The sequence below is a fragment of the Rhinopithecus roxellana genome, chromosome 17 (genome assembly GCF_007565055.1).
Source record: "Rhinopithecus roxellana isolate Shanxi Qingling chromosome 17, ASM756505v1, whole genome shotgun sequence".
Classification (NCBI taxonomy): Eukaryota; Metazoa; Chordata; class Mammalia; order Primates; family Cercopithecidae; genus Rhinopithecus; species Rhinopithecus roxellana.
In genome coordinates this window covers 60,734,584-60,762,460 of record NC_044565.1, presented here as the reverse complement: position 1 = coordinate 60,762,460, position 27,877 = coordinate 60,734,584, and the positions used below count along the sequence as shown (strand labels likewise).

Genomic DNA, 27,877 nt, shown 5'->3' with positions numbered 1-27,877 from the left:
ACATAGGCATGGGCAAGGACTTCATGTCTAAAACACCAAAAGCAACGGCAGCAAAAGCCAAAATTGACAAATGGGATCTAATTAAACTAAAGAGCTTCTGCACAGCAAAAGAAACTACCATCAGAGTGAACAGGCAACCTACAGAATGGGAAAAAATTTTTGCAACCTACTCATCTGACAAAGGGCTAATATCCAGAATCTACAAAGAACTCAAACAAATATACAAGAAAAAAACAAACAACCCCATCAAAAAGTGGGCAAAGGATATCAACAGACATTTCTCAAAAGAAGACATTCATACAGCCAACAGACACATGAAAAAATGCTCATCATCACTCGCCATCAGAGAAATGCAAATCAAAACCACAATGAGATACCATCTCACACCAGTTAGAATGGCAATCATTAAAAAATCAGGAAACAATAGGTGTTGGAGAGGATGTGGAGAAATAGGAACACTTTTACACTGTTGGTGGGATTGTAAACTAGTTCAACCATTAAGGAAAACAGTATGGCAATTCCTCAAGGATCTAGAACTAGATGTATCATATGACCCAGCCATCCCACTACTGGGTATATACCCAAAGGATTATAAGTTATTCTACTACAAAGACACATGCACACGTATGTTTATTGTGGCACTATTCACAATAGCAAAGACTTGGAATCAACCCAAATGTCCATCTGTGACAGACTGGATTAAGAAAATGTGGCACATATACACCATGGAATACTATGCAGCCATAAAAAAGGATGAGTTTGCGTCCTTTGTAGGGACTTGGATGCAGCTGGAAACCATCATTCTTAGCAAACTATCACAAGAAGAGAAAACCAAACACTGCATGTTCTCACTCATAGGTGGGAACTGAACAATGAGGAAACTTGGACTCGGGAAGGGGAACATCACACATTGGGGCCTATCATGGGTGGGGGGGAGGGGGGAGGAATTGCATTGGGGAGTTATACATGATATAAATGATGACCTGATGGGTGCTGATGAGTTGATGGGTGCAGCACACCAACATGACACGAGTATACATATGTAACAAACCTGCACGTTATGCACATGTACCCTAGAACTTAAAGTATAATAAAAAAAAAAAAATCTTACAAAACAATATAGACACAACTGTCTTGCAGTGAAAATACACATAGAAAAAAAGACTAAAAAGGTATAAACCAAACTACTTATTATCTGATGATGGGGTTGCAGTAATTTACTATGTTTGCTCTATTTTCCAAATTCCCTGTAATAAGAGAATGAATGATCATGGATTGCTCTTATAATCAGGAAACAATAAATGAGTCATTTTACAGGTTGATTACGTATGTCTTAGTTGACCTGTTTCATAAATATATAAATTGATTTAGATTTTTAATTATACTTGTTACTTAGCTACCTTTAGAACTACATAAATATATAACTGTTTTTTAAAAACTTTGAAGAATGGTTTAATCCTTATATGTAAATTCTATATTTTTATATTATGTTTATGTGCTTTATGAAGAAAAACATGCAAAACACATTGTGGCATTAAAATAAGTATGTTATTTCTACATCACTGCAGTGGAAAACATTCTAATCTTATTTTGTTCTCCAATATTATGTACATAATGAAATAAATAAGATTATTTATCAACACACACACACACAAAAAACACTCCACTGGAGGGAGAGGGTAGTGCATATTAACCATAAATCCACCACATCCCACATAGATGAAATCTATAGTGAAAGCCTCATTGGAGGTGGAACAAACAATGAAGCTGTCCCGCTGCACATCATGTTTCTTTTCACTTGGGAGAAGGGCTTGTAGGGAACGTACAGCCCGTTTTTTTGAAGATGTTCTCACCAGGAAAAAAAAAATCTCCAGTCTCTAAATATGGGATTGGTTTTCTTTAAAAATAGAAAAAAAAAATGCTCAATACAAAACTTAAAAACTGTAAAATGATGTTCATTTTCATGCTAATCAGCAGACCAATCTTTCTTTACATATTGTCTTTTATCCTTATACTATACTGCTCTAAGAGTTATACGTTATAATTTCAATTTTCCATATAATGAAAATACAGACGCATAGAAGTTTAGTGATTTGCCCAGATTTGCATATCTGATTGGCAGCACAGGTCAGACTCAAATATGTGCCATGACCCTGAATCTCATGAATGAAACCAAACTGAGACCCTCCTCGTGGTCAAAAGTCAGGAGCCTGTAAAGGAGGGAGATGGACTCTTCCAGAAAGTCTGTAAGATTCTTCTGAAGATGACATAATAACTGCCGACATGGACCATGAAGCTGAGGGTGACACCCTGGGCTGCTTTCTTTTGGGTCTCCGAGAAAGCCTTCATGGAGTGGAGCCACCACACTAGCCCAAGACAGCTACAGCTGTTCTTCTACATGAGTAGAAAGACAAACTTTTATTGGGTTTAAGTCACTGTTATTTTGGGTTTATGTTATTCACAGTTGAATCTAATCCTAACTGATACAACCACTATCCTGCAAAAACGGTGGCAAAAAAATATATATCACATATCCATCACATAAATCAACTTTTATAAGGAAATGAAGTCAAATTATTACCCCCAATAAAAAGGTGTTTTGCAACATGACCCAGGAATTTAGAAGGACCATTTGTTCACTATTTCTCCCTGTCTCACAGCTCTCGTGGCCTCAGCGGATAAGTATATGAGAGCACAGTTTTCCTGGTTTCAGAATATGAAGATCCAGGGAACAAAGAACCTCAAAGAACAACACCTGGATTGTCAAGGTTTGGCCGGCAGTGCACTTTCTCCAACCTTACAGTCACACGCAAGGTGAAAAGCTCTCTTGTTTTCTCTTTTCCTAAGTTTTCTTAAAGAAGAAAGAAAAGGGACCAAGATAAGTGGAATTGAAGAAAAATGAAATATAAACAAACTACACTTTTCCCTGAACAGAAAAGCTCAATTAAGCAAAGACAGAGAGAAGAGACATGTAGGATGCTAATTTAAACCACAGCCCCATGTCTAATGCTTTTAGCCAAGGAAAGAAGAGAAAAGCAAAAAAGAAATCTGAGTCAGAGGGAAGATGTCATGGTGAGTTTCAATGGGAAGAATTCCTTATTAATTCTAAAGAACACGATGCAACATGGATTTAATTATGCAAGTCAACCCACCCACATTCCTCCGCTGCCTTTCACACACATGGGCTTCTGAGGATGATGAAAGGTGGGTGGGGAGAAAGGGATAAGGAGGCAAAGCACAGGATGGCTAGGGCCACTGAGAAGATGGCTCTACCCTAGAGCTCTGTGGCTGTGGCTTCACCCTCTCTAAACATGAGCCCCCGGTTGCCCAACTCCAGTTGCTGCAATGGCACCTGACCATGGCCTAGCTAATTCATTCACCTTGGGTCCGGGACACTTCTGTGTTGTTCTATTTACTGTGAAGGAAACTTCTTAAGCCTTTGAGAAATGGAGAGAAGGAGGATAGATAGGAGCTTAAAAAAAATCTCTCAGCTGCTTTTAATTTCCTGTGGGAAGCACAACGCAATCTCACCAAGTTTTTCCCTAAGAGCAAGTCTCCATTAAAACTCCAAAGAGTTTAAATGTATTAGAAATTTGAAACACTACTCAGGTTTTCCTAAAGTTTTCTTGGGACTTTTAATCTATACTGTCATCAATACCCCAATCTCTGCACCAGCAAAATAATTAAAAATGTCCCATAACCAAGACCCCATTGTTTCTTCCTGCTTTTTCTTTCACTTTCAGACAATACCTGTAAGGGTCCTAGCTGAGAGAGATCCACTGACCATTCTGTGCTTTAGCTAACTATCTCTGGACAGCTTTAGACTTTTAAACTGAGGACATTCCACTTGGATAGAAAGCCATGATGGAACTATGAAGTCACAGGGCATCAGCATGAGGGTTCAGTTGCAGATAACAAAACAAACAAACACCCACTCTAGCTGTCTCAAGCAAAAGGAATGTGATGCAGGGAACTGCGTGCTTAGAAAACTTCTGAAAGGCTTTAGGCAGACTTCCATGAAAGACTCTCAGGACAGCACCACCGAACTTGTCTGTCAAAGTAGCTACTTCATCTCAACCAATTTTTGAAAGGTGATTTTCAAAAATTTTTCAATGACTCATTTAAAAAGTAAAGTTATTTGGAGATAATTTGAGATTTGCATGCAAGTAAGTATTTAAGAAATAATACAGATTGCTGGCAAGATGGCCGAATAGGAACACCTCCACTCGGCAGCTCCCAGCGAGACTGACACAGAAGGTGGATGATTTCTGCATTTCCAACTGAGGTAACCAGTTCATTTCATTGGGACTGGTTGGACAGTGGGTGTAGCCCATGGAGGGTGAGCTGAAGCAGGCTGGGGCATTGTCTCACCTTGGAAGCACAAGGGGTTGGGAGTTCTCTCCCCTACCCAAGGGAAGCCATGAGGGACTGTGCCTGAGGAATGGAGCACTCCAGTCCAGATACTGCACTTTTCCTACAGTCTTCGCAACCCGCAGACTAGGAGATTCCCTCTGGCGTCTACACCACCAGAGCCCTGGGTTTCAAGCACAAAGCTGGGCAGATGTTCGGACAGACACCAAACTAGCTGCAGGAGATTTTTTTTTTTCTCATACCCCAGTGGTGCCTGGAATGCCAGAGAGACAGAACAGTTCACTCCCCTGGAAAGGGGGCTGAAGCCAGGGAGCCAAGTGGTTTGGTTTGGCAGGTCCCACCCCCACAGAGCCCAGAAAACTCAGATCCACTGACTTGAAATTTTCGTAGCCAGCACAACACTCTGAGCTCGACCTGGGACACTCCAGCTCAGTGTGGGGAGGGGTGTCTGCCATTGCTAAGGCTTGAATAGGTGGTTTTACTTTCACAGTGTAAACAAAGACACCCAGAAGTTTGAACTGGGCGGAGCCCACTGCAGCTTAGCAAGGCCACTGTGGCCAGACTGCCTCTCTGGGCAGGCCATCTCTGAAAAAAAGGCAGCATCCCCAGAAAGGGACTTATAGATAAAACCCTCATCTCCCTGGGACAGAGCTCCTGGGGGAAAGGGCGGCTGTGGGTGCAGTTTCAACAACTTAAATGTTTCTGCCTGCCGGCTCTGAAGAGAGCAGCGGATCTCCCAGCACAGCGTTTGAGCTCTGCTAAGGGTCAGACTGCCTCCTCAAGTGGGTCCCTGACCCCTCTGTATCCTAACTGGGAGACAACTCCCAGTAGGGGCTGACAGACACCTCATATAGGAGAACTCTGGCTGACATCTGGCAGGTGCCCCTCTGGGACAAAGCTTTCAGAGAAAAGAATAGGCAGCAATCTTTGTTGTTCTGCAGCCTCCGCTTGTGACACCCAGGCAAACAGGGTCTGGAGTGGACCTCCAGAAAACTCCAGCAGACTTGCAGCAGAGGGGTCTGACTGTTAGAGACCCCATATGAAGGTCACCAACATCAAAGACCAAAGGTAGATAAATCCATGAAGATGGGGAGAAACAAAAATTCCAAAAACCAGCTTCTCCTCCAAAGGATCACAACTCCTCACCAGCAAGGGAACAAAACTGGACAGAGAATGAGTTTAATGAACTGACAGAAGTAGGCTTCAGAAAGTGGGTAATAACAAACTCCTCCGAGTTAAAGCAGCATGTTCTAACCCAATGCAAGGAAGCTAAGAACCCTGAAAAAAGGTCAGACAAATTGCTAACTAGAGTAACCAGTTTAGAGAAGAACATAAATGACCTGATGGAGCTGAAAAACACAGCACAAGAACTTTGTTCATAAGTATCGATAGCTAAATCGATCAGGCAGAAGAAAGGATATCAGAGATTGAAGATAAACTTAATGAAATAAAGCAAGAAGACAAGATTAGAGAAAAAAGAATGAAAAGGAATGAACAAAGACTCCGAGAAATACGGGGCTATGTGAAAAGACCAAATCTCCGTTTGATTGGTGTACCCGAAGGTGACAGGGAGAATGGAACCAGGTTGGAAAACACTCTTCAGGATATTATCCAGGAAAACTTCCCCAACCTAGCAGGATAGGCCAACATTCAAATTCAGAAAATACAGAGAACACCACAAAGATACTCCTCGATAAGAGCAACCCCAAGACACATAATTGTTAGCTTCACCAAGGTTGAAATGAAGGAAAAAATGTTAAGGGCAGCCAGAGAGAAACATCGGATTACCCACAAAGGGAAGCCCATCAGACTAACAGTGGATCTCTCAGCAGAAACCCTACAAGCCAGAAGAGAGTGGGGGCCAATATTCAGCATCCTTAAAGAAAATAATTTTCAACCCAGAATTTCATATCCAGCCAAACTAAGCTTCATAAGTGAAGGAGAAATAAAATCCTTTACAGACAAGCAAATGCTGAGAGATTTTTGTCACCACCAGGCCTGCCTTACAAGAACTCCTGAAGGAAGCATTAAACATAGAAAGGAACAACCAGTACCAGCCACTGCAAAAACATACCAAACGGTAAAGACCATCAACACTATGAAGAAACTGCATAACTAACAGACAAAATAACCAGTTAGCATAATAATGATAGGATCAAATTCAGACATAACAATATTAACATTAAATTTAAATGGGCTAAATGCCCCAATTAAAAGACACAGACTGGCAAATTGGATAAAGAGTCAAGACCCATCGGCGTGCTGTATTCAGGAGGCCCAACTCATATGCAAGGATACACGCAGGCTCAAAAGAAGGGGATGGAGGAATATTTACCAAGGAAGTGGAAAGCAAAAAGCAAAACAAAACAAACAAATGAACAAACAAAAAACAAAAACAGGAGTTGCAATCCTGGTCTCTGATAAAGCAGACTTTAAACTAACAAAGATCAAAAGAGACAAAGAAGGGCATTATGTAATGGTAAAGGGATCAATACAGTAAGAAGAGCTAATTATCCTAAATATATATGCACCCAATACAGGAGCACCCAGATTCATAAAGCAAGTGATTAGAGACCTACAAAGAGACTTAGACTCCCACACAATAATAATGGGAGACTTTAACACTTATTGTCAATATTAGACAGATCAATGAGATAGGAAATTAACAAGGATATTCAGGACTTGAACTCAGCTCTTAATCAAATGGACCTAATAGACATCTACAGAACTCTCCACCCCAACTCAACAGAATATACATTTTTCTCAGCACCTCATCGCACTTATTCTAAAATTGACCACGTAATTGGAAGTAAAACACTCCTCAGCAAATGCAAAAGAATGGAAACCATAACAAACAGTCTCTCAGACCACAGTGTAATCAAATTAGAACTCAGAATTAAGAAACTCACTCAAAACTGCACAACTACATGGAAACTGAATAAGGCGCTCCTGAATGAATCTGGATAAATAATGAAATGAAGGCAGGAATAAAGATGATCTTTGAAACCAATGAGAACAAAGACACAATGTAATAGAATGTCTGGGACACATTTGAAGTAGTGTGTAGAGGGAAATTTATAGCATTAAATGCCCACAAGAGAAAGTAGGAAAGATCTAATATCACAATTAAAATAACTAGAGAAGCAAGAGCAAACAAATTCACAAGCTAGCAGAAGACAAGAAATAACTAAGATCAGAGCAGAATTGAAGGAGATAGAGACACAAAAACCCTTAAAAAAAATCAGTGAATCCAAGAGCTGGTTTTTTGAAAAGATCAAGAAAATATAGACCACTAGCCAGACTAATAAAGAAGAAACGAGTGAAGAATCAAATAGACACAATAAAAAAAATGATAAAGGGGATATCACCACTGATCCCACAGAAATACAAACTACAAACAGAGAATACTATAAACACCTCTACATAAATAAACTAGAAGTCTTGAAAATCTAGAAGAAATGGATAAATTCCTGGACACATACACCCTCCCAAGTCTAAACAAGGAGAAGTCTAATCCCTGAATAGACCAATAAAAGGTTCTGAAATTGAGGCAGTAATTAGTAGCCTACAAACCAAAAAAATGTCCAAGACTAGACGAATTCACAGCTGAATTCTATCAGAGATACAAAGAGGAGCTGGTACCATTACTTCTGAAACTATTCCAAACAACAGCAAAAGAGGGACTCCTCCCTAACTCATTTTATGAGGCAGCATCATCCTGATAGCAAAACCTGGCAGAGACAAAACCACAAAAGAAAATTTCAGGCCAATATCCCTCATGAACATCGATGTGAAAATCCTTAATAAAATACTGGCAAACAGAATTCAGCAGCCATCCCCATCAAGCTACCCATGACTTTCAAAAAGCTTATCCACCAGGATCAAGTCGGCTTCATCCCTGGGATGCAAGGCTGGTTCAGCATACACAAATCAATAAATGTAATCCATCACATAAACAGAACCAATGACAAAAACCACATGATTATCTCAATAGATGCAGAAAAGGCCTTCAACAAAATTCAACAGCCCTTCATACTAAAAACTCTCAATAAACTAGGTATTGATGGAACACATCTCAAAATAATAAGAGCTATTTATGACAAACCCACAGCCAATATCATACTGAATGGGCAAAAGCTGTAGGCATTCCCTTTGAAAACCAGCACAAGACAAGGATGCCCTCTCTCACTACTCCTATTCAGCGTATTATTGGGAGTTCTGGCCAGACCAATTAGGCAAGAGAAAGAAATAAGGAGTATTCAAATAGGAAAAGGGAAGTCAAATTGTCTCTGCTTGCAGATACATGATTGTATATTTGGAAAACCCCACTGTCTCAGCCCAAAATCTCCTTAAGCTGATAAGCAACTTCAGCAAAGTCTCAGGATACAAAATCAACGTACAAAAATCACAAGCATTCCTATACACAAATAACAAACAAACAGAGAGCCAAATCATGAGTGAACTCCCATTCACAATTGCTATAAAGAGAGTAAAATACCTAGAAATCCAACTTACAAGGGATGTGAAGGACTTCTTCAAGGAGAACTACACACAACTGCTCATCAAAATAAAAGAGGACACAAACAAATGGAAGACCATTTCATGCTCATGGATAGGCAGAATCGATATCATGAAAATGGCCATACTGCCCAAGGTAATGTATAGATTCAATGCCATCCCCATCAAGCTACCAATGACTTTCTTCACAGAATTGGAAAAAACTATTTTAAACTTCACATGGAACCAAAAAAGAGCCCACATAGCCAAGACAATCCTAAGCAAAAAGAACAAAGGAGGCATCATACTACCTGACTTCAAACTATACTACAAGGCTACAGTAACCAAAACAGCATGTTACTGGTACCAAAACAGAGATGTAGACCAATGGAACAGAACAGAGGCCTCAGAAATAATACCACACATCTATAACCATTTGATCTTTAACAAAGCTGACAAAAGCAAGCATTGGGGAAAGGATTCCCTATTCAATAAATGATGTTGGGAAAACTGGCTATCCATATGCAGAAAACTGAAACTGGACCCCTTCCTTACACCTTATATAAAAATTAATTCAAGATGGATTAAAGACTTAAACATAAGACCTAAAAGCATAAAAATCCTAGAGGAAAACCTAGGCAGTGCCATTGAGGACATATGCATGGACAAAGACTTCATGTCTAAAACACCAAAAGCAATGACAACAAAAGCCAAAATTGACAAATGAGATCTAATTAAACTGAAGAGCTTCTGCACAGCAAAAGAAACTATCATCAGAGTGAACAGACAACCTACACAATGGGAGAAAATTTTTGCAATCTATCCATCTGACAAAGGGCTAATATCCAGAATCTACAAAGAACTTAAACAAATTTACAAAAAAAAAAAAAAATCAAAAGTGGGCAAAGGATATGAATAGACATTTCTCAAAAGAAGACATTTATGCAGCCAACAAATATATGAAAAGAAACTCATCATCACTGGTCATTGGAGAAATGCAAATCAAAACTACAATGAGGTATCATCTCACACCAGTTAGAATGATGATCATTAAAAATTCAGGAAATAACAGATGCTAGAGAGAATGTGGAGAAATAGGGATGCTTTTTCACTGCTGATGGGAGTGTAAAGTAGTTCAACCATTGTGGAAGACAGTGTGGTGATTCCTTAAGGATCTAGAACTAGAAATACCATTTGATCCAGCAATCCCATTACTGGGTATATACCCAAAGGATTATAAATCATGCTACTATAAAGGCACATACACACATATGTTTATTGTGGCACTATTCACAATAGCAAAGACTTGGAACCAACCCAAATATCCATCAATGATAGACTGGATAAAGAAAATGTGGCACATATACACCATGGAATACTATGCAGCCATAAAAGGGATGAGTTCATGTCCTTTTCAGGGACATGGATGAAGCTGAAGAGTATCATTCTCAGCAAACTAATGCAAGAACAGAAAACCAAGGACTGCATGTTCTCACTAATAAGTGGGGGTTGAACAATAAGAACACACGGACACAGGGAGGGGAATATCACACACTGAGGCCTTTCAGGGTGTGGGGAGCTAGGGGAGGGATAGCATTAGGAAAAACCTAATGCAGGTGATGGGTTGATGGGTGCAGCAAACCACCATGGCACATGTATACCTATGTAACAAAACTGCACATTCTGCACATACGCCCCAGAACTTAAAGTATAATAAATAAAATAAAATAAAGACATAATACAAGCTGTGTGTGGTGGCTCATGCCTGTAATCCTAACACTTTGGGAGGCCAAGGCAGGCTGATCACCTGAAGTCGAGAGTTCAAGATCAGTCTGACTGACATGGAGAAACCCCATCTCTACTAAAAATACAAAATTAGCCAGGCGTGGTGATGCATGCCTGTAATCCTAGCTATTCTGGAGGCAGGAGAATCGCTTGAACCCGGGAGGTGGTGAGCTGAGATTGTGCCATTGCACTCCAGCCTGGGCGACAAGAGTGAAACTCTGTCTCAAAAAAAAAGAAAGAAAGAATACAGAAATTCTAGGCACTTTTTACCCTGTTTCCCCCAATGACAATGTCTTACAAAACCATAACATCACAACCAGGATATTGACATTGGTACGATCTACTTGTCTAATTCAAACTCCCCTGGATTTAGTTGTACTTATGTGCATGTGTGTGTGTGTGTGTGTGTTTAGTTATTTGCAATTTTATCACTTGTTTAGATTTGTGTATCTGTTACCACAGTCAAGACATAGACCAGGCACTACGTTGGGCTCAAAAGCCGGAGATGACTGTAAAGAATGGTAACAGGCTATCTTGAGTGGTTCGTAAGATGGCTCCAGAGATGATTTCTACTGGAATCCTGGAAGAGTTTTTGCTGTGGCACTTTTTTGTGATAATTATACAGCCTCCTTTCATAGCAACTTAGACTGAACTTCTGCCATGATTTTGGTGTCTGTATGTTTAAGATAAAGCTAATATTTTGTTATTTCTCCTGGTTTTATTCATTTCTGGACTAATAATTATTGGCCCTTCTGCTTGGGTGCCAAGGGCTGTGATAGTGGAGACAGAGTTCCTGCTCTGAAGGGCTCATAGTAGGAAGAATCATTATCATAGAACCCACTTTATTTTTATTTTTACTCCCATGAAGGTATCAAATTTTGCTCATCTTGGCTCTCACCTGCTCCCTTGCTCCAGCCTCCCCAGAGTCTTGGTGCCATTGAATCCTCTGGGCTCATTCCTTCTCCAGCAGTCTTTCCATTCCCATCCACCTTCTTGGAGCTTCAGAGTTCATTTTATTTCTCATAAGGAAATAACATATTCCAGTTCTAGCCAATCTTATTTCCCACCTCTTTCCAAGAGTCATGTGTGAAAACTGCAAACTCCACTCAGAGTGTCCACTCCATGCCCTAAGAGTAGACATTGACCATAGCAAGAGTGAGGAGCATTGGAACAGAGAAGACACTGCAAAATAGCAACTATAATCACTATGCCTCCCGTAGAAAACTTCTCTCCCCCGAGTCACCACTGTCTCTTAAATTCAGTTATATCTTTCTTCAAGAGTAAGCTCAAAACTGCATTATCTAAGAATCTTTATTTATCTCACCCAATTTAGTCTCTCATTTCATCTTGGACAATCACTATTTTATAAAGTTCCCTTCTGATTCCCACATTCCTCACATCACTGTCTTGCTCAAAACCTATTAAGTCATCACTGCTGAAAAGACTCTACCTCATTATTATGGCACTCAAGGCCCTCTTCAATCTGTATTCAACTATTCTTTGTAGGCTCATCTCAATAACCTTTCTGCAAACATCCTATGCTCCTTTATTACAAAAGCACTTGCCATTTCCTATAATGTGCCATGCAATTTTGAATTATGGCTTTGTGCATTTTGATCCCTAAGGCTGAAAGTACCGTCATACTTTTTTGGCCAATCAAATCTTACCCCAAGACTACTCAAATGGCTCCTACTTAATGAGACCTTTCCTGATTTACCTTTCCCTTCTTGATCCCTGTTAGGAACCTATAATCAACTGTGCTTTGACACATGCAGTAAATCAATTGTAATGTAGCTGGTGAGTATTTGATGCATCCACTGAAGAGTGAGCATAGGAAGGAGGCTTGAGTATGGTTCATGTTTCTATCTGTAGAACCTCACACAGGCATGGAGGGGCACAGTGGAAAGGAATAGGAAATATTCTCTGTTTAAACCAGAGAAATTCTGGAACATACTGCATACTACTAGAATTTTTATTAAGATTTAGGTATCTGGAAGAAATGGTTTAAAGGAGGTCTGGGGCTTGAGGATTGGGACCCTATGTCATTGGGGTTATAATCTTGAAACAAAAGAAGGTAAAAATCTGGCTTTAGTGTCTGAGGAAGTCCTAGAAATTAGTAAACTCATTTTGAACTGGAATATAATTAAGTAAGGTTCAGAGGCCCTATTTTGAAATTCACTTGGTTATCCTTGAAGCAGATTCCTGGTAACTCATTTCAAGTTTTTGTGTTGTAGGATGATAATACATGAAAGTTCAGAAAGGCTTTTACAAAGTCTCATCAGCGACTATAATTCCTAGGATAACTATTCCAAGATTTGGGACACCTTTGAGTGATGGCAAAAACAAGAGTAATGGCAGTTCCAACAGCAAGAGCAGTTTCAGAGGTGGTAAGAGCAGCAGCAGATGGGCTTGGGGCCCACAGGGAAACTAGCAGCAATGGTGATACCACCATTGACTGAACACCTACTGTGAGCATGAAAAGTTGCCAGATGCCTAATAGACATTATAGTTAACCTTCATAACTACAATTTAAAATATATATAATCCATATTTTGCAAATAAAGACATTGTCTCAAAATGAGGAGGTAACTTGCTTAGATTCATATTGTTAAGTAGTAGCAGAATTTGGATTCGCTCCTGCCACATTACAATTTCTCTTAAAAGTGAGAATACTTGAAAGGACATATGTCCCAAGAAATTTTAGAGTATAAAGGTGCTGAGTGAAACTGTTGCTGCTATTATTCATGTCAGAATCATTAAGGCTGGCACAGTCTTGCGATACTAGTAGGTCTAAAATAAGTGGTTGAATTAAATGGAAAGGAACTGATACTAATGCCACAGTCTAATCCCACTATCTTCACCCACAATGTGTTTAGGAATCTTCTCTGCCTCATTTAAAATGTATTTCCAGCATTCTTCACTTGGTGGGAGAAGTTCCCAGAGTTACCTCTCAAGAAGGAAAGTAACCATTAAATGTGCCACTGATTTTTGGAGGCTAACTAGAACCCATCAATGGTTAACCTCAACAGGAAGAGGAAAGAATGATTGTAGTTATTAATGTGGTTTAGATAAGTCTGGCTTAGCAAACTGGGAATCTGAGGCTAAGAAAAACAACAACAACAAACACATGCCCAGTACTGCCATTTTGTCCTCCCTTTCTCTGGGGTCACTCCTGAATCACCTACAAGCATCTTCCCTATGTTTCTACCAATCTCAGCAAAGAGCTCTTCAACCATTTCATTGATTTGGTCTGCTCTATCATGACTATTTTTGCCATGGTCTTCTCTTGTTCACCTCCCTATCTTTTCATGGGCTGTTGGGGTCACTTGACTTTAGCCCCTCTCCTAGATTTTAGAACTATCCTTAATTAAAGATATATCCAATTCCATGATCTAACTCTTAGGTGTTTTCTAGAAGAAAGTCTCTAAGAGAAAGGTGGATTTTAAGCCTACAATACACATGTTGATCTAGAGCTTACTTAAAAAAAATTCTAAGCCTTTTCTAATACATATTTATGACCAAATTACAGGATAAAATAAAGTGTAGAATTCTTATCATGAGTTGGTGCTAGTCATGGGAGCTGATAGCTTAAGTGGCCAGCAGGTGGTCTCTTTTCACCAGCCATCATGCCAAACCCATCCATTGAGGGTGTAGTTGGAAAAAAATCCCAGCTGCAATCTCTTAGGCATTTCAGCATTCTAAGCACTAACAAAATAAGAGACTGTAAAGATTCCTTGTGAACAATCCATATTTTAGGCCTAAGGGTTTCTAGAATTTTGGACAAGATATGTCAGTTTCAGAAGCCCTGGTAAGTTTATAGATCTTTGAAAGTGAATTTGACCCTCTCTTCTTGATTTTAAGCATATTGGGATACATGGTACAAAGAGATGCCGCAGGAGACTTTTCAGAGGAACGTGATCATACCAAGGTGTCTTCTATCCTATCTTTACTGCTGTCCTCCTTAGCCTCTCCAGTTCTTATTGTCTACTCCCCATGGTGTAGTCTGCTACTAATGAATTCTCTGAGTTTTTATTTTCAACAATTTTACTTGTATTTCCAACAATTAGCTGTCTTTTACACAATTTTCCAATGTTCACTTTCTACTCTGTAACATGGGTCCTCTATTTGCCTGTAATCTTTGGCAGCTTGGGGGTATGTCTGGCTCTAGTGTTCTACCTTCCTTAATCTAGCTTCAGTGAGTTAGCAGTTGATTATATTTTCTGAGGCCTGCCATGTCTCATGGACTTCAGTCCTGGTTCCAGTTAAGATTTGGTTTTCCAAATAGGAAGATAACTCCTTATTTTAATATATCCTCCTGGCTACTTATGGGAGGGAGGTCGCAGAGCAGACATGGGAAGTTTTTAGGGGTAACATAAACAGAGGAGACTATTGAGCCTTCTCTATTTACTGAGTTTCTGCAGGTCATTCTCTTTTAGCTGGCAACATCTGTGAACTGGCTTTGCCTGCCATACAGAAAGCTGACTTTTCTTGTACCAACCACACTTTTCTCCTTCATCTATTTACGGTTCACACACTTTCTCAACCTAACCCTCCTGTGTTATATCATTTCACTCAGTCATCACTTCCACTCTTCCACTAAAAGACTTTCTGTTTACTTTTACCAAATCACATGATATGAGATAAATGTTCAAATCCTTATTTATGGGCATTTAAAGATTGCAACACTCCTTTTACAAGGCAGCTATTTGATTCCAGTATGGATAAGCTACAAAGCTAGAGTTGGCCTCCATCGTGACTTGCAAAATGAAGGGCACTGAAGTTATTTTTACTCATAAAAAGGTAAATAATGAGGCACAGTCCTGGAAACAAACAGAACCAGAGTGTACCCTGCAGAATGCCAGGATGGTCTATTGGAGTGACATCACTGTAGCGGTACAGTCACAGTGGGAGAATCAGTATAGATTCCCAAATTCTGTGAGCTGTTAGCCAATTATATTGCCTAATCAAACTTGTCTACAATAACAACACTTAAAACAAGTGCTAACATTTATTGAATGTTTAGGACAGTTCTGGCACTACACAGACATTTTTCATCTAATCCTCACAACTACCATTAGGAATAATTTCCATTCTACAGATAAGGACACTAAAGCCCAAAGCAGTTATACCACTTGCCCCAGATCACACAGTCAGAAAATGGCAGAGCTAGGTGTGTCAAGTCTGTTTTGAGTTGCTATAAATTAATACCTAAGACTGAGTAATGTATAAAGAAAAGAAGTTTTATTTTGGCTCATGGTTCTTCAGGCTGTACAGGAAGCATTGTGCCAGCATCTGCTTCTAGTGAGGGCCTCAGAGAGCTTACAATCATGGTAGAAGGCAAAGAGGAAGCTAGAGTGCCACGTGGTGAGAGGGAGCAAGAGAGGAAGAGGAGGAGGTGCCAGGGTCCTTTAAACAAGCAGCTTACCTGTGAACTGATTACTATGAGGATGGCACCAAGTCATTTATAAGGGGTCCACCCCCATGACCCAGACATCTCCTACTAGGCCCCACCTCCAACACTGGGGATCGCATTTCAATATGAGATTTAGAGGCAACACAACTCTCAAGCCGTATTACTTGGGTTAAAACCCAACCCTCTGGCTCCAGAGTCCCTGCCCTCAGCCATAGTGCTCTGCCACTTCTCCAAGGATAGGTCTCCATTCTGTTCCCCGTACATGAGCCAGAGCTCACTGTCACTCAAGGGAGCCATTTCTATTGCTTCACAGAAATTTCAGGATGCCTTTCCTCATGTTGAACTAAAATCTGCCTGCCCGTAATTCTTCAGTTGAGTCTTTTTCTACTTTCAGATCCATCCAGAATATTTTGTTCTTGTTGTTTCTTATTTTCTTTTAACAACCTTTAGAGATTTGAAGATATAAATTGACCCTCCAATTCATACCTGAATATTATTTTTGTGGTTAGTGAAAATAATCTTATCCTGATATAAAAACTGTTGCATTGAGTAATGAAACAGCTCTCTACCTTTCCAGCTAGTGGTTGGCAAAATAGGTCCACAATGGAGTGTAAAGTGCTTGAGGAGTAATCTCAAGGCGATAAGCTATGCTGATAAAAATTTACATAGTTATCCACAGTGTTGTTTATATTAACCACAAATTATAAATAACCTGTGTCCAAAATAATGGAATTTATAAATAGATTATAATTTATCCATGTGATAAAATACACATTCATTAAAATTTATGCTTTCAAATTACACTTAAGGATGAGAAATTCTCAGAATAATGTTAATTTTGAAAAGTAGGATTTAAAACAATATTTAGAGTGTTGTCCTAGTTTTGAAAAAAACATGCAAAAAGAAAAAAATACTAGTGAATACATGCAAAAATACATAGAATGCCTAGAAAAAAGAATGAAAAAATGCACCATTGTAGTAATAATGAATTATCTTTTATCTATTTTAATAAATACTCTGTATATTTTCTAAATTTTCTAAAATGGCATTCATTACCTTTGAAGTCAAGGAATACATTGTTGTTGTTGTTGGTATTGGTGGTGGTAATGTGTGTGTGTGTGTGTATATGTGTGTGTGTGTGTGTGTGTTTCAAGATCACACTATAAGAATTACCCTCAGCTGAAGTTGGACTTCAAGATTGGGGAGAGGGGCAAATGACATTGGAATAGGGTGCTTCTACCATCCATTATGATCCCAATGTTTGGCCCCCAAATTGCTTTGAATGCCCCTGTGCATTTAAGAACTCAGCAACCAGGATATAAGAGTGACTGGGGCCTCTTCCCTCCTCCACACTCCATCTCTTGTGCTGTTATAGTGGACAATGTCAGTTAAATTTAAAGCTTAGATAAACAACAAATCTTGCATAAGACATACTTATATTTTAAAATTACTGATTATTTATCTAAAAATCAGACGTAGCTGGGAGTCCTCTATTTTAGCTGCTATATCTAGCAACCCTACCTCTAAATCCCTTCAGATGCCTTTTCAACATTTTTGTAAATATAAAAATTTCCCTCCTCTCCTTTATTGGTCCACCCTGGGAACATTTCTTTATTAAATCACTCACCCAGGAGTCTTGCTTTTGATGCTTCTGTGGAACTTAAACTCAGGAGAATCTTCTCCCCCTTTCCTGCCCCCATATCTCTTTCTCTATCTATTCAGCTCTCTCTCTTTCTTAGTTATCTCTCTGGCATTTCTCCCTTGAAGCATTTCTCAAAAATTGCCCTCATTTACTTTTCCATGGATTATCTAAAAAACAAACATCCTCAGGATTTTCTCCAATGTGTAAACACATTACCAGTACAAATAATAATCAAAACACAAAACTGACAAAGGATACAAATATAGAGTTGATAAAATCTGTTGATAAGAGAATAATTAAGTAGGCTATGAAATACAACCCAGGAAAATTGACCATAATGTAAATAGTAACCACAAAAACTCCATGATTTTAGAAATGATACATGATGTTTGTTATTGACAAAAAATAGATACACCCTAATTATATTTAGAGATAATTAACTGATCAGTTGAAAATAATTTAAAATGCAGATAAAAATGGAATGTGCAGATTAAGAATTTAATTAGCTTGGAGTTCACTCAAGAAAATGTTTCTTCACTGGAAATTCAACAGTGCTGACAAAATTCTGAAGGAAATAATTTTATTTGAAGTCCTCAGGGTCAAAGTCAAGAGGTAAAAAATGTTATGCTCAAAGTGTTCTGTGTTGATGGACAATCTTGGCAAAGTTGTCAGCATAAACATGAAGCACATGGAATCTCATTCTGCTGCCTAGGGAGGGATACCGAGGGAGAGGTGGGTGTGAGAGGGACTTAGGTCATGCCATGGAGCCATAATGAAAGCTGCTTTGTATTGGCCAGGCATGGAGTAATAATAGCAGCAATGAAGGTAATTGCCATAGTGGCCCTAAATACATACTTTTGATCAACAGGAAAATTGTGGAACACTTACTAAGGTGTTGGACCCTAGGCTAGACATGAGATCACCATCATCTCTGTGATCACATGAACTGTTTTTCCCACTTGCTATATGAATATTGAGACTTAATGAGGTTTAATAGTGTTAAATTCACACAGCCAGAGATGTCTGACGCCAAAGCTGAGCTCTTAACACCTGTGCTTTGTGTCAGGCAATGTGTCTTCCCCATTCGTAGAGCACCTCACTTTGGGTGGACTTCAGTGTCAGATGAAGGACATAGAAATCAAATCTGTCGATGCTGGAGAGTGTTATGCAGAGTTTTGGAACCATATCATTCCTTTCTTAAGTATTTCCAGAAATAAGTACAGGGTCAGGGGAAGACTAGAAGCAAAGAGAGCAACTTAAAATATTTTAATATTAAGAAATGACAAAAGCTTGACCCAACTGAGTGACAGTAGGGATGAAGTAGAAAGGAAGTATAGAAATATACTGTGTGGGTGTAATTACCAGGGTTTGGTGGTTAATATAGGTCATGGAGGAATGGGGTCAAAAATGAATCCAGACTTAAGTTTGAGTGATTGGAAAGTTGTGCTGCAGAGAAAGGAAATTCACTGTAAGAATTTCAGACCCGAGGGGGTAGAGCAAGATGGCCGAATAGGAACAGCTCCAGTCTCCAACTCCCAGCATGAGTGACACAGAAGACCGGTGATTTCTGCATTTTCAACTGAGGTACAGATCAACTGATGGGTCATCTCACTAGGGAGTGCCAGACAATCGGTGCTGGTCAGCTGCTGCAGCCCGACCAGCGAGAGCTGAAGCAGGGCGAGGCATCGCCTCACCTGGGAAGTGCAAGGGGGAAGGGAATCCCTTTTCCTAGCCAGGGGAACTGAGACACACAACACCTGGAAAATCGGGTAACTCCCACCCCAATACTGCGCTTTAAGCAAACAGGCACACCAGGAGATCATATCCCACACCTGGCAGGGAAGCTCCGATGGCCACGGAGCCTCCCTCATTGCTAGCACAGCAGTCTGTGATCTAACCACAAGGCAGCAGTGAGGCTGGGGGAGGGGCGCCCGCCATTGCTGAGGCTTAAGTAGGTAAACAAAGCTGCTGGGAAGCTCGAACTGGGTGGAGCTCACAGCAGCTCAAGGAAACCTGCCTGTCTCTGTAGACTCCACCTCTGGGGACAGGGCACAGCTAAACAACAACATCAAAAAAGCAGCGGAAACCTCTGCAGATACAAACGACTCTGTCTGACAGCTTTGAAGACAGCAGTGGATCTCCCAACATGGAGATTGAGCTCTGAGAAGGGACAGACTGCCTGTTCAAGTGGGTCCCTCACCCCTGAGTAGCCTAACTGGGAGACATCCCCCACTAGGGGCAGTCTGACACCCCACACCTCACAGGGTGGAGTACACCCCTGAGAGGAAGCTTCCAAAGTAAGAATCAGACAGGTACACTCGCTGTGCAGCAATATTCTATCTTCTGCAACCTCTGCTGCTGATACCCAGGCAAACAGGGTCTGGAGTGGACCTCAAGCAATGTCCAACAGACCTGCAGCTGAGGGTCCTAAGTGTTAGAAGGAAAACTATCAAACAGGAAGGACACCTATACCGAAACCCCATCAGTACGTCACCATCATCAAAGACCAGAGGCAGATAAAACCACAAAGATGGGGAAAAAGCAGGGCAGAAAAGCTAGAAATTCAAAAAATAAGAGTGCATCTCCCCCTGCAAAGGAGCACAGCTCATCGCCAGCAATGGATCGAAGCTGGTCAGAGAATGACTTTGACGAGATGAGAGAAGAAGGCTTCAGTCCATCAAACTTCTCAGAGCTAAAGGAGGAATTACGTACCCAGCGCAAAGAAACTAAAAATCTAGAAAAAAGAGTGGAAGAATTGACAGCTAGAATAATTAATGCAGAAAAGTTCGAAAACGAAATGACAGAGATGAAAACCATGACACGAGAAATACGTGACAGATGCACAAGCTTCAGTAACCGACTCGATCAACTGGAAGAAAGAGTATCAGCGATTGAGGATCAAATGAATGAAATGAAGCGAGAAGAGAAACCAAAAGAAAAAAGAAGAAAAAGAAATGAACAAAGCCTGCAAGAAGTATGGGATTATGTAAAAAGACCAAATCTACATCTGATTAGGGTACCTGAAAGTGAGGGGGAGAATGGAACCAAGTTGGAAAACACTCTTCAGGATATCATCCAGGAGAACTTCCCCAACCTAGTAGGGCAGGCCAACATTCAAATTCAGGAAATACAGAGAACGCCACAAAGATACTCCTCCAGAAGAGCAACTCCAAGACACATAATTACCAGATTCACCAAAGTTGAAATGAAGGAAAAAATCTTAAGGGCAGCCAGAGAGAAAGGTTGGGTTACCCACAAAGGGAAGCCCATCAGACTCACAGCAGATCTCTAGGCAGAAACTCTCCAAGCCAGAAGAGAGGGGGCCAATATTCAACGTTCTTAAAGAAAAGGATTTTAAACCCAGAATTTCATATCCAGCCAAACTAAGTTTCATAAGTGAAGGAGAAATAAAATCCTTTACAGATAAGCAAAGGCTTAGAGATTTTGTCACCACCAGGCATGCCTTACAAGAGACCCTGAAGGAAGCCCTAAACGTGGAAAGGAACAACTGGTACCAGCCATTGCAAAAACATGCCAAAATGTAAAGACCATCAAGGCTAGGAAGAAACTGCATCACATAACGAGCAAAATAACCAGTTAATATCATAATGGCAGGATCAAGTTCACACATAACAATATTAACCTTAAATGTAAATGAACTAAATGCTCCAATTAAAAGACACAGACTGGCAAACTGGATAAAGAGTCAAGACCCATCAGTCTGCTGTATTCAGGAGACCCATCTCACATGCAGAGACACACATAGGCTCAAAATAAAGGGATGGAGGAAGATCTACCAAGCAAATGGAGAACAAAAAAAAAAGCAGGGGTTGCAATACTAGTCTCTGATAAAACAGACTTTAAAACATCGAAGATCAAAAGAGACAAAGAAGGACATTACATAATGGTAAAGGGATCAATTCAACAGGAAGAGCTAACTATCCTAAATATATATGCACCCAATACAGGAGCACCCAGACTCATAAAGCAAGTCCTTAGAGACTTACAAAGAGACTTAGACTCCCATGCAATAATAATGGGAGACTTCAACACTCCACTGTCAACATTAGACAGATCAACGAGACAGAAAGTTAACAAGGATATCCAGGAATTGAACTCATCTCTGCACCAAGCGGACCTAATAGACATCTATAGAACTCTCCACCCCAAATCAACAGAATGTACATTCTTCTCAGCACCACATCGCACTTATTCCAAAATTGACCACATAATTGGAAGTAAAGCACTCCTCAGCAAATGTAAAAGAACAGAAATTATAACAAACTGTCTCTCAGACTACAGTGCAATCAAACTAGAACTCAGGACTAAGAAACTCAATCAAAACCGCTCAACTACATGGAAACTGAACAACTTGCTCCTGAATGACTACTGGGTACATAACGAAATGAAGGCAGAAATAAAGATGTTCTTGGAAACCAATGAGAACAAAGATACAACATACCAGAATCTCTGGGACACATTTAAAGCAGTGTGTAGAGGGAAATTTATAGCACTAAATGCCCACAAGAGAAAGCAGGAAAGATCTAAAATTGACACTCTAACATCACAATTAAAAGAACTCGAGAGGCAAGAGCAAACACATTCAAAAGCTAGCAGAAGGCAAGAAATAACTAAGATCAGAGCAGAACTGAAGGAGATAGAGACACAAAAAACCCTCCAAAAAATCAATGAATCCAGGAGTTGGTTTTTTGAAAAGATCAACAAAATTGACAGACCGCTAGCAAGACTAATAAAGAAGAAAAGAGAGAAGAATCAAATAGAAGCAATTAAAAATGATAAAGGGGATATCACCACTGACCCCACAGAAATACAAACTACCGTCAGAGAATACTATAAACACCTCTATGCAAATAAACTAGAAAATCTAGAAGAAATGGATAATTTCCTGGACACTTACACTCTTCCAAGACTAAACCAGGAAGAAGTTGAATCCCTGAATAGACCAATAGCAGGCTCTGAAATCGAGGCAATAATTAATAGCCTACCAACCAAAAAATGTCCAGGACCAGATGGATTCACAGCTGAATTCTACCAGAGGTACAAGGAGGAGCTGGTACCATTCCTTCTGAAACTATTCCAATCAATAGAAAAAGAGGGAATCCTCCCTAACTCATTTGATGAGGCCAACATCATCCTGATACCACAGCCTGGCAGAGACACAACAAAAAAAGAGAATTTTAGACCAATATCCCTGATGAACATCGATGCAAAAATCCTCAATAAAATACTGGCAAACCGGATTCAGCAGCACATCAAAAAGCTTATCCACCATGATCAAGTGGGCTTCATCCCTGGGATGCAAGGCTGGTTCAACATTCGCAAATCAATAAACGTAATCCAGCATATAAACAGAACCAAAGACAAGAACCACATGATTATCTCAATAGATGCAGAAAAGGCTTTTGACAAAATTCAACAGCCCTTCATGCTAAAAACGCTCAATAAATTCGGTATTGATGGAACGAACCTCAAAATAATAAGAGCTATTTATGACAAACCCACAGCCAATATCATACTGAATGGCCAAAAACTGGAAAAATTCCCTTTGCAAACTGGCACAAGACAGGGATGCCCTCTCTCACCACTCCTATTCAACATAGTGTTGGAAGTTCTGGCTAGGGCAATCAGGCAAGAGAAAGAAATCAAGGGTATCCAGTTAGGAAAAGAAGAAGTCAAATTGTCCCTGTTTGTAGATGACATGATTGTGTATTTAGAAAACCCCATTGTCTCAGCCCAAAACCTCCTTAAGCTGATAAGCAACTTCAGCAAAGTCTCAGGATACAAAATTAATGTGCAAAAATCACAAGCATTCTTATACACCAGTAACAGACAAACAGAGAGCCAAATCAGGAATGAACTTCCATTCACAATTGCTTCAAAGAGAATAAAATACCTAGGAATCCAACTTACAAGGGATGTAAAGGACCTCTTCAAAGAGAGCTACAAACCACTGCTCAGTGAAATCAAAGGGGACACAAACAAATGGAAGAACATACCATGCTCATGGATAGGAAGAATCAATATCATGAAAATGGCCATACTGCCCAAGGTTATTTATAGATTCAATGCCATCCCCATCAAGCTACCAATGAGTTTCTTTACAGTATGGCAATTCCTCAAGGATCTAGAACTAGATGTACCATATGACCCAGCCATCCCACTACTGGGTATATACCCAAAGGATTATAAATCATGCTGCTACAAAGACACATGCACACGTATGTTTATTGTGGCACTATTCACAATAGCAAAGACTTGGAATCAACCCAAATGCCCATCTGTGACAGACTGGATTAAGAAAATGTGGCACATATACACCATGGAATACTATGCAGCCATAAAAAAGGATGAGTTTGCATCGTTCGTAGGGACATGGATGCAGCTAGAAACCATCAGTCTTAGCAAACTATCACAAGAAGAGAAAACCAAACACCGCATGTTCTCACTCATAGGTGGGAACTGAACAATGAGATCACTTGGACTCGGGAAGGGGAACATCACACACCGGGGCCTATCACGGGGAGGGCGGAGCGGGGAGGGATTGCATTGGGAGTTATACCTGATATAAATGACGAATTGATGGGTGCTGACGAGTTGATGGGTGCAGCACACCAACATGGCACAAGTATACATATGTAACAAACCTGGACATTATGCACATGTACCCTAGAACTTAAAGTATAATAAAAAAATAAATAAATAAATAAATAAATAAATAAATAAATAAAGAAAATGTAACAATGTTTAGGAAGTAACCATATCAAAATGACAATTATATAAGTGACTTGTATATGGACTAAGTATGGGCTTCTTCTAAACATTGGAAAAGACCAAGGAAAATTATTTGACTTGTCATTTTCCTTGTATATACCAAGCTCTTCTTGGGTGTCACTATTTCATTCTTTGATTAAAAAAAAAAAAGAATTTCAGACCCATACTGGTTGTCCCACCTAAACTTCCATTTTTATGTAAAATACATGAACTTCATAATTACAAGTTTAGGTGTGCAAACTATTGCCATTGTTATATTCTAAAGTTGTCAACATAATTTTAAATTTTTTGTCCACAATTTGACTTCTTCAGTGAAACATAAATCTCTCCATTATAGAAGAAACTTGATCAAATTCAGTTTTGTTATTGTTGTTGTTTTGGTTAGGGGGAGCACTTCAGGTTGAAAATTTATTCCTCAGCAAGACTATTCTTCCTTTATTATCATTCTCCCTAGTGTTGAGACGAAATGGTAGCTCTGGTGTGAGATGCAGAGCAGTGCACAGGGGAGGGTGGGAATAAGTGGGAAAGTCAGAGACTTATGCAACTACAACCTTGTTTTGGTGGTGGCAGAGGTAGACTCATCTACATCTTGGTCTAGGTCCTTTGGTACCATATTGGAATATTGTTGCCTTATCATTGTTAGATGCATGCACCTTCCTAATATTGGCCCACAGAGAGGGGGCCTCAGCTCCTATCAGTGGCAGCAAGGTCAGCCCACATGTTTTGCTATGTGACCAGCATCTAATCTGGGTCACTGGAGCACATGACCCTTGACTCCCACTCCCTCTAGGAATACAGAAAAGTTAGCTCCTAGCTCTTCTCTCCATGCCACCTGGGACCCACCCGCAGGGCCTGGGGAGGCTGCTCGCTGACTCGTGTGCCTCACAGAGTCACTGTGCCTGCTCAGGCATCATATGCCATCAAAAGCTTCTCTCCAACGCTTACTTTCTTTTCACCTATGCACCATTTTTGTCTAGGAGGAAGGTAAAGATGGCCATGAAATGCTCAGACTGATGTGGGGAGTTTCTGTGTCTCTCTTTTCCCAGGAGCTTACTCAGGGTGGAAGGTAGGTCATAGGCCAATATCTAATCCAGTGACTTTCTCTAATCCTTCTTTTCCTCTCCAGTTTGTGGGTGTCCAGATTGTCTGGGGTTAAGTGGAGAGGATAGGAGATCTGAATTCTTACAAACACATTTGCTTTGTACATCTGTGTCTTTTAACATCAATGTTTTAATATTTAGTAGATAAGAATTTTCTCCTCTGCTCTCTGATCCCACCATGAGAAATAATCCCTGTGATGAATGGTCTTAACTATACAAGTTGATGAGGGGGAACCAGAAGGAGAAAAAAAAAATGTTGCTTAATATCTTACATTATGACATTTAACCACACAGTAGGTCAGCAGGTATAACAAGAACATCATAACAAGAATCTAGCTAGAACTTGACCAAAACTAAACCAAATCCAATGCAAACTTTTTTTTTCTTGGCACACCTTCTAAATGTTGCCGTAGACCAGAGGACAGAATAATGTAGAAAAACATCTTCTTTTTCCAGTCTTAAGCTGATCATCATTTAGTTGGAAATAAATCTGAGATCCTAAATGGCAACAAAAACAAAAACAGCTCAAGCAAACAGGCAGTATTCACTAATGATGACTTTGGTGAAATAGAGGAAAGGAATTGTCAGGAAGAAGAAGGGAGGCCATGGAAAGTGAATGTCCCTTTGCAGCCATCATTTTTCTAGGGTTGCAGTAGGGGTACAAAGGCAGGGCAACAATCCCCTTTCAGACATGACATGCTGGGGTGTTGGAATTAGTGAAGAGGAGATAACACCCTATTTAAAAATTTAGTTGCTTCCAGTTTCTTTGGGTCACTCATGGTTCTGGTTCCACTGAACTGCTTGCTGTAAATAGAAAGATTTTTCTAGTTAGACTTAAATGATAAAAATCTGGTTTAGTGGGCTGTATGACTATAAAAAAATGTCATAGCCAACCATTTTAGGGCAAGCTTGAAAAGGTGAAATAGTAAAGAGGTATGAAATACACATATCCATCCATTCATTCATTTATTTAACTAATTCATTGAGCCAACAACTGTAGTGCACCTACTGTATTCCAGGCCTATGCTAAGCAGTAGAATACAGAAACCAATAAAAAGGAGTATGCACTATCTAGATGCTCACTGTGAGGTAAAGGGACACACAGCAACCAGCTATGTTACATGAGATTATTCTATGGCCAAGGTATGTTAGGGGAAGAGACCAGCTTTACCTAGCTGGGGATTGGGAAGGTATCACAAAGATAGCAGGGAATAATCAAATGTATCCTTTGAAGGAAAGAACATCTTGGAGTTAAAAAGACTTTGATGAGGACCAGAGGCCACAGAGAGCACAGCATGTTTAAGGAAATGCCTAGACTTTAGAGTGAGAGGACCTCAGAGAACTTTGCAGGAAGCAAATGGAAATGAGCCTGGAAAGTAGGCAGGGGCTGGATAATTAAGGACCCCTTAGCCCATCATATAAAATCAGGACATTATCCTTTGATGGAGGAGCACCATTGGCTGGTTTTTTAGCAGGGAACGCGTGACCAAATGTATCACATTTTAGAGAGAACACTTTAGTGCTATTGTGTTGAGTTAATTACAAGGAATCCACAGTGGAAACTGGAAGTCTATTGTATACTATAGGGGAACTAAAATGGGGTCCAACCTAAATCAATAGGAGTGGGAATGGAAGAAAGGGCAGGTTCAAGAGGTGGTATGGTGTAGAACTAAGGCGTTAGGATGTGTGCAAAGGCAAGGGGGGAATAAAGACAATGTCCAGGTTTTTGGCTCAAATGGGAAATAATAGAGCATACACGATAGAGAGAAAGAGCATACAGGATAGAGGAGGTTTCCTAGGGATTAGAGGGTGGAAGTTCAGTTTTAGACATGCCAAATTTGAGATGCCTGTGGGACATCAAAATGGAGATGTCTTACAGCTGTTTGACGTACAGGTCTGCAGCTCAGTATAGAGGTCTGGGCTGATTTATATTTGGGAGTCATGTCTCTGAGGCTGTGAATCAGTCCTGTCGAGAATGCTGATATTTATGAACTAAGAGAGAAGAAGAGTAGCCAGTGAAAGAGACTGAAAAGAGTAAGTCAGAAGTACAGGAGAATATGGGGCCTGATTACCAGGACACAAGGAAGGAGAGAGCATTAGGAAGAAGGGAATGGTTAGCATATTCAAATTCTACAGCAAAGTCACATGGGGCCATTGTAGTAAAGCTGGAGGGCAAAATGACTACTAGCCAGGGAGAGGCAGATTTTGCTCCAATACCTGGGAGAGCTTTCTCACAATCGATACATCTAGTCCCCTGCATACAGCAGGCAATTGGTA

At 40.1% G+C, this 27,877-nt stretch overlaps 1 long non-coding RNA gene across 1 annotated transcript in view; it reads left to right on the top strand.

The window, feature by feature from the left end:
• Nucleotides 1-27,877, top strand: part of LOC104670038 — a 52,943-nt gene that overhangs the window by 8,532 nt on the left and 16,534 nt on the right. Inside the window, exon 2 of the long non-coding RNA XR_749084.2 lies at nucleotides 2,661-2,814. This is a non-coding gene — a long non-coding RNA (uncharacterized LOC104670038). The remainder of the gene's footprint in view (nucleotides 1-2,660; nucleotides 2,815-27,877) is intronic.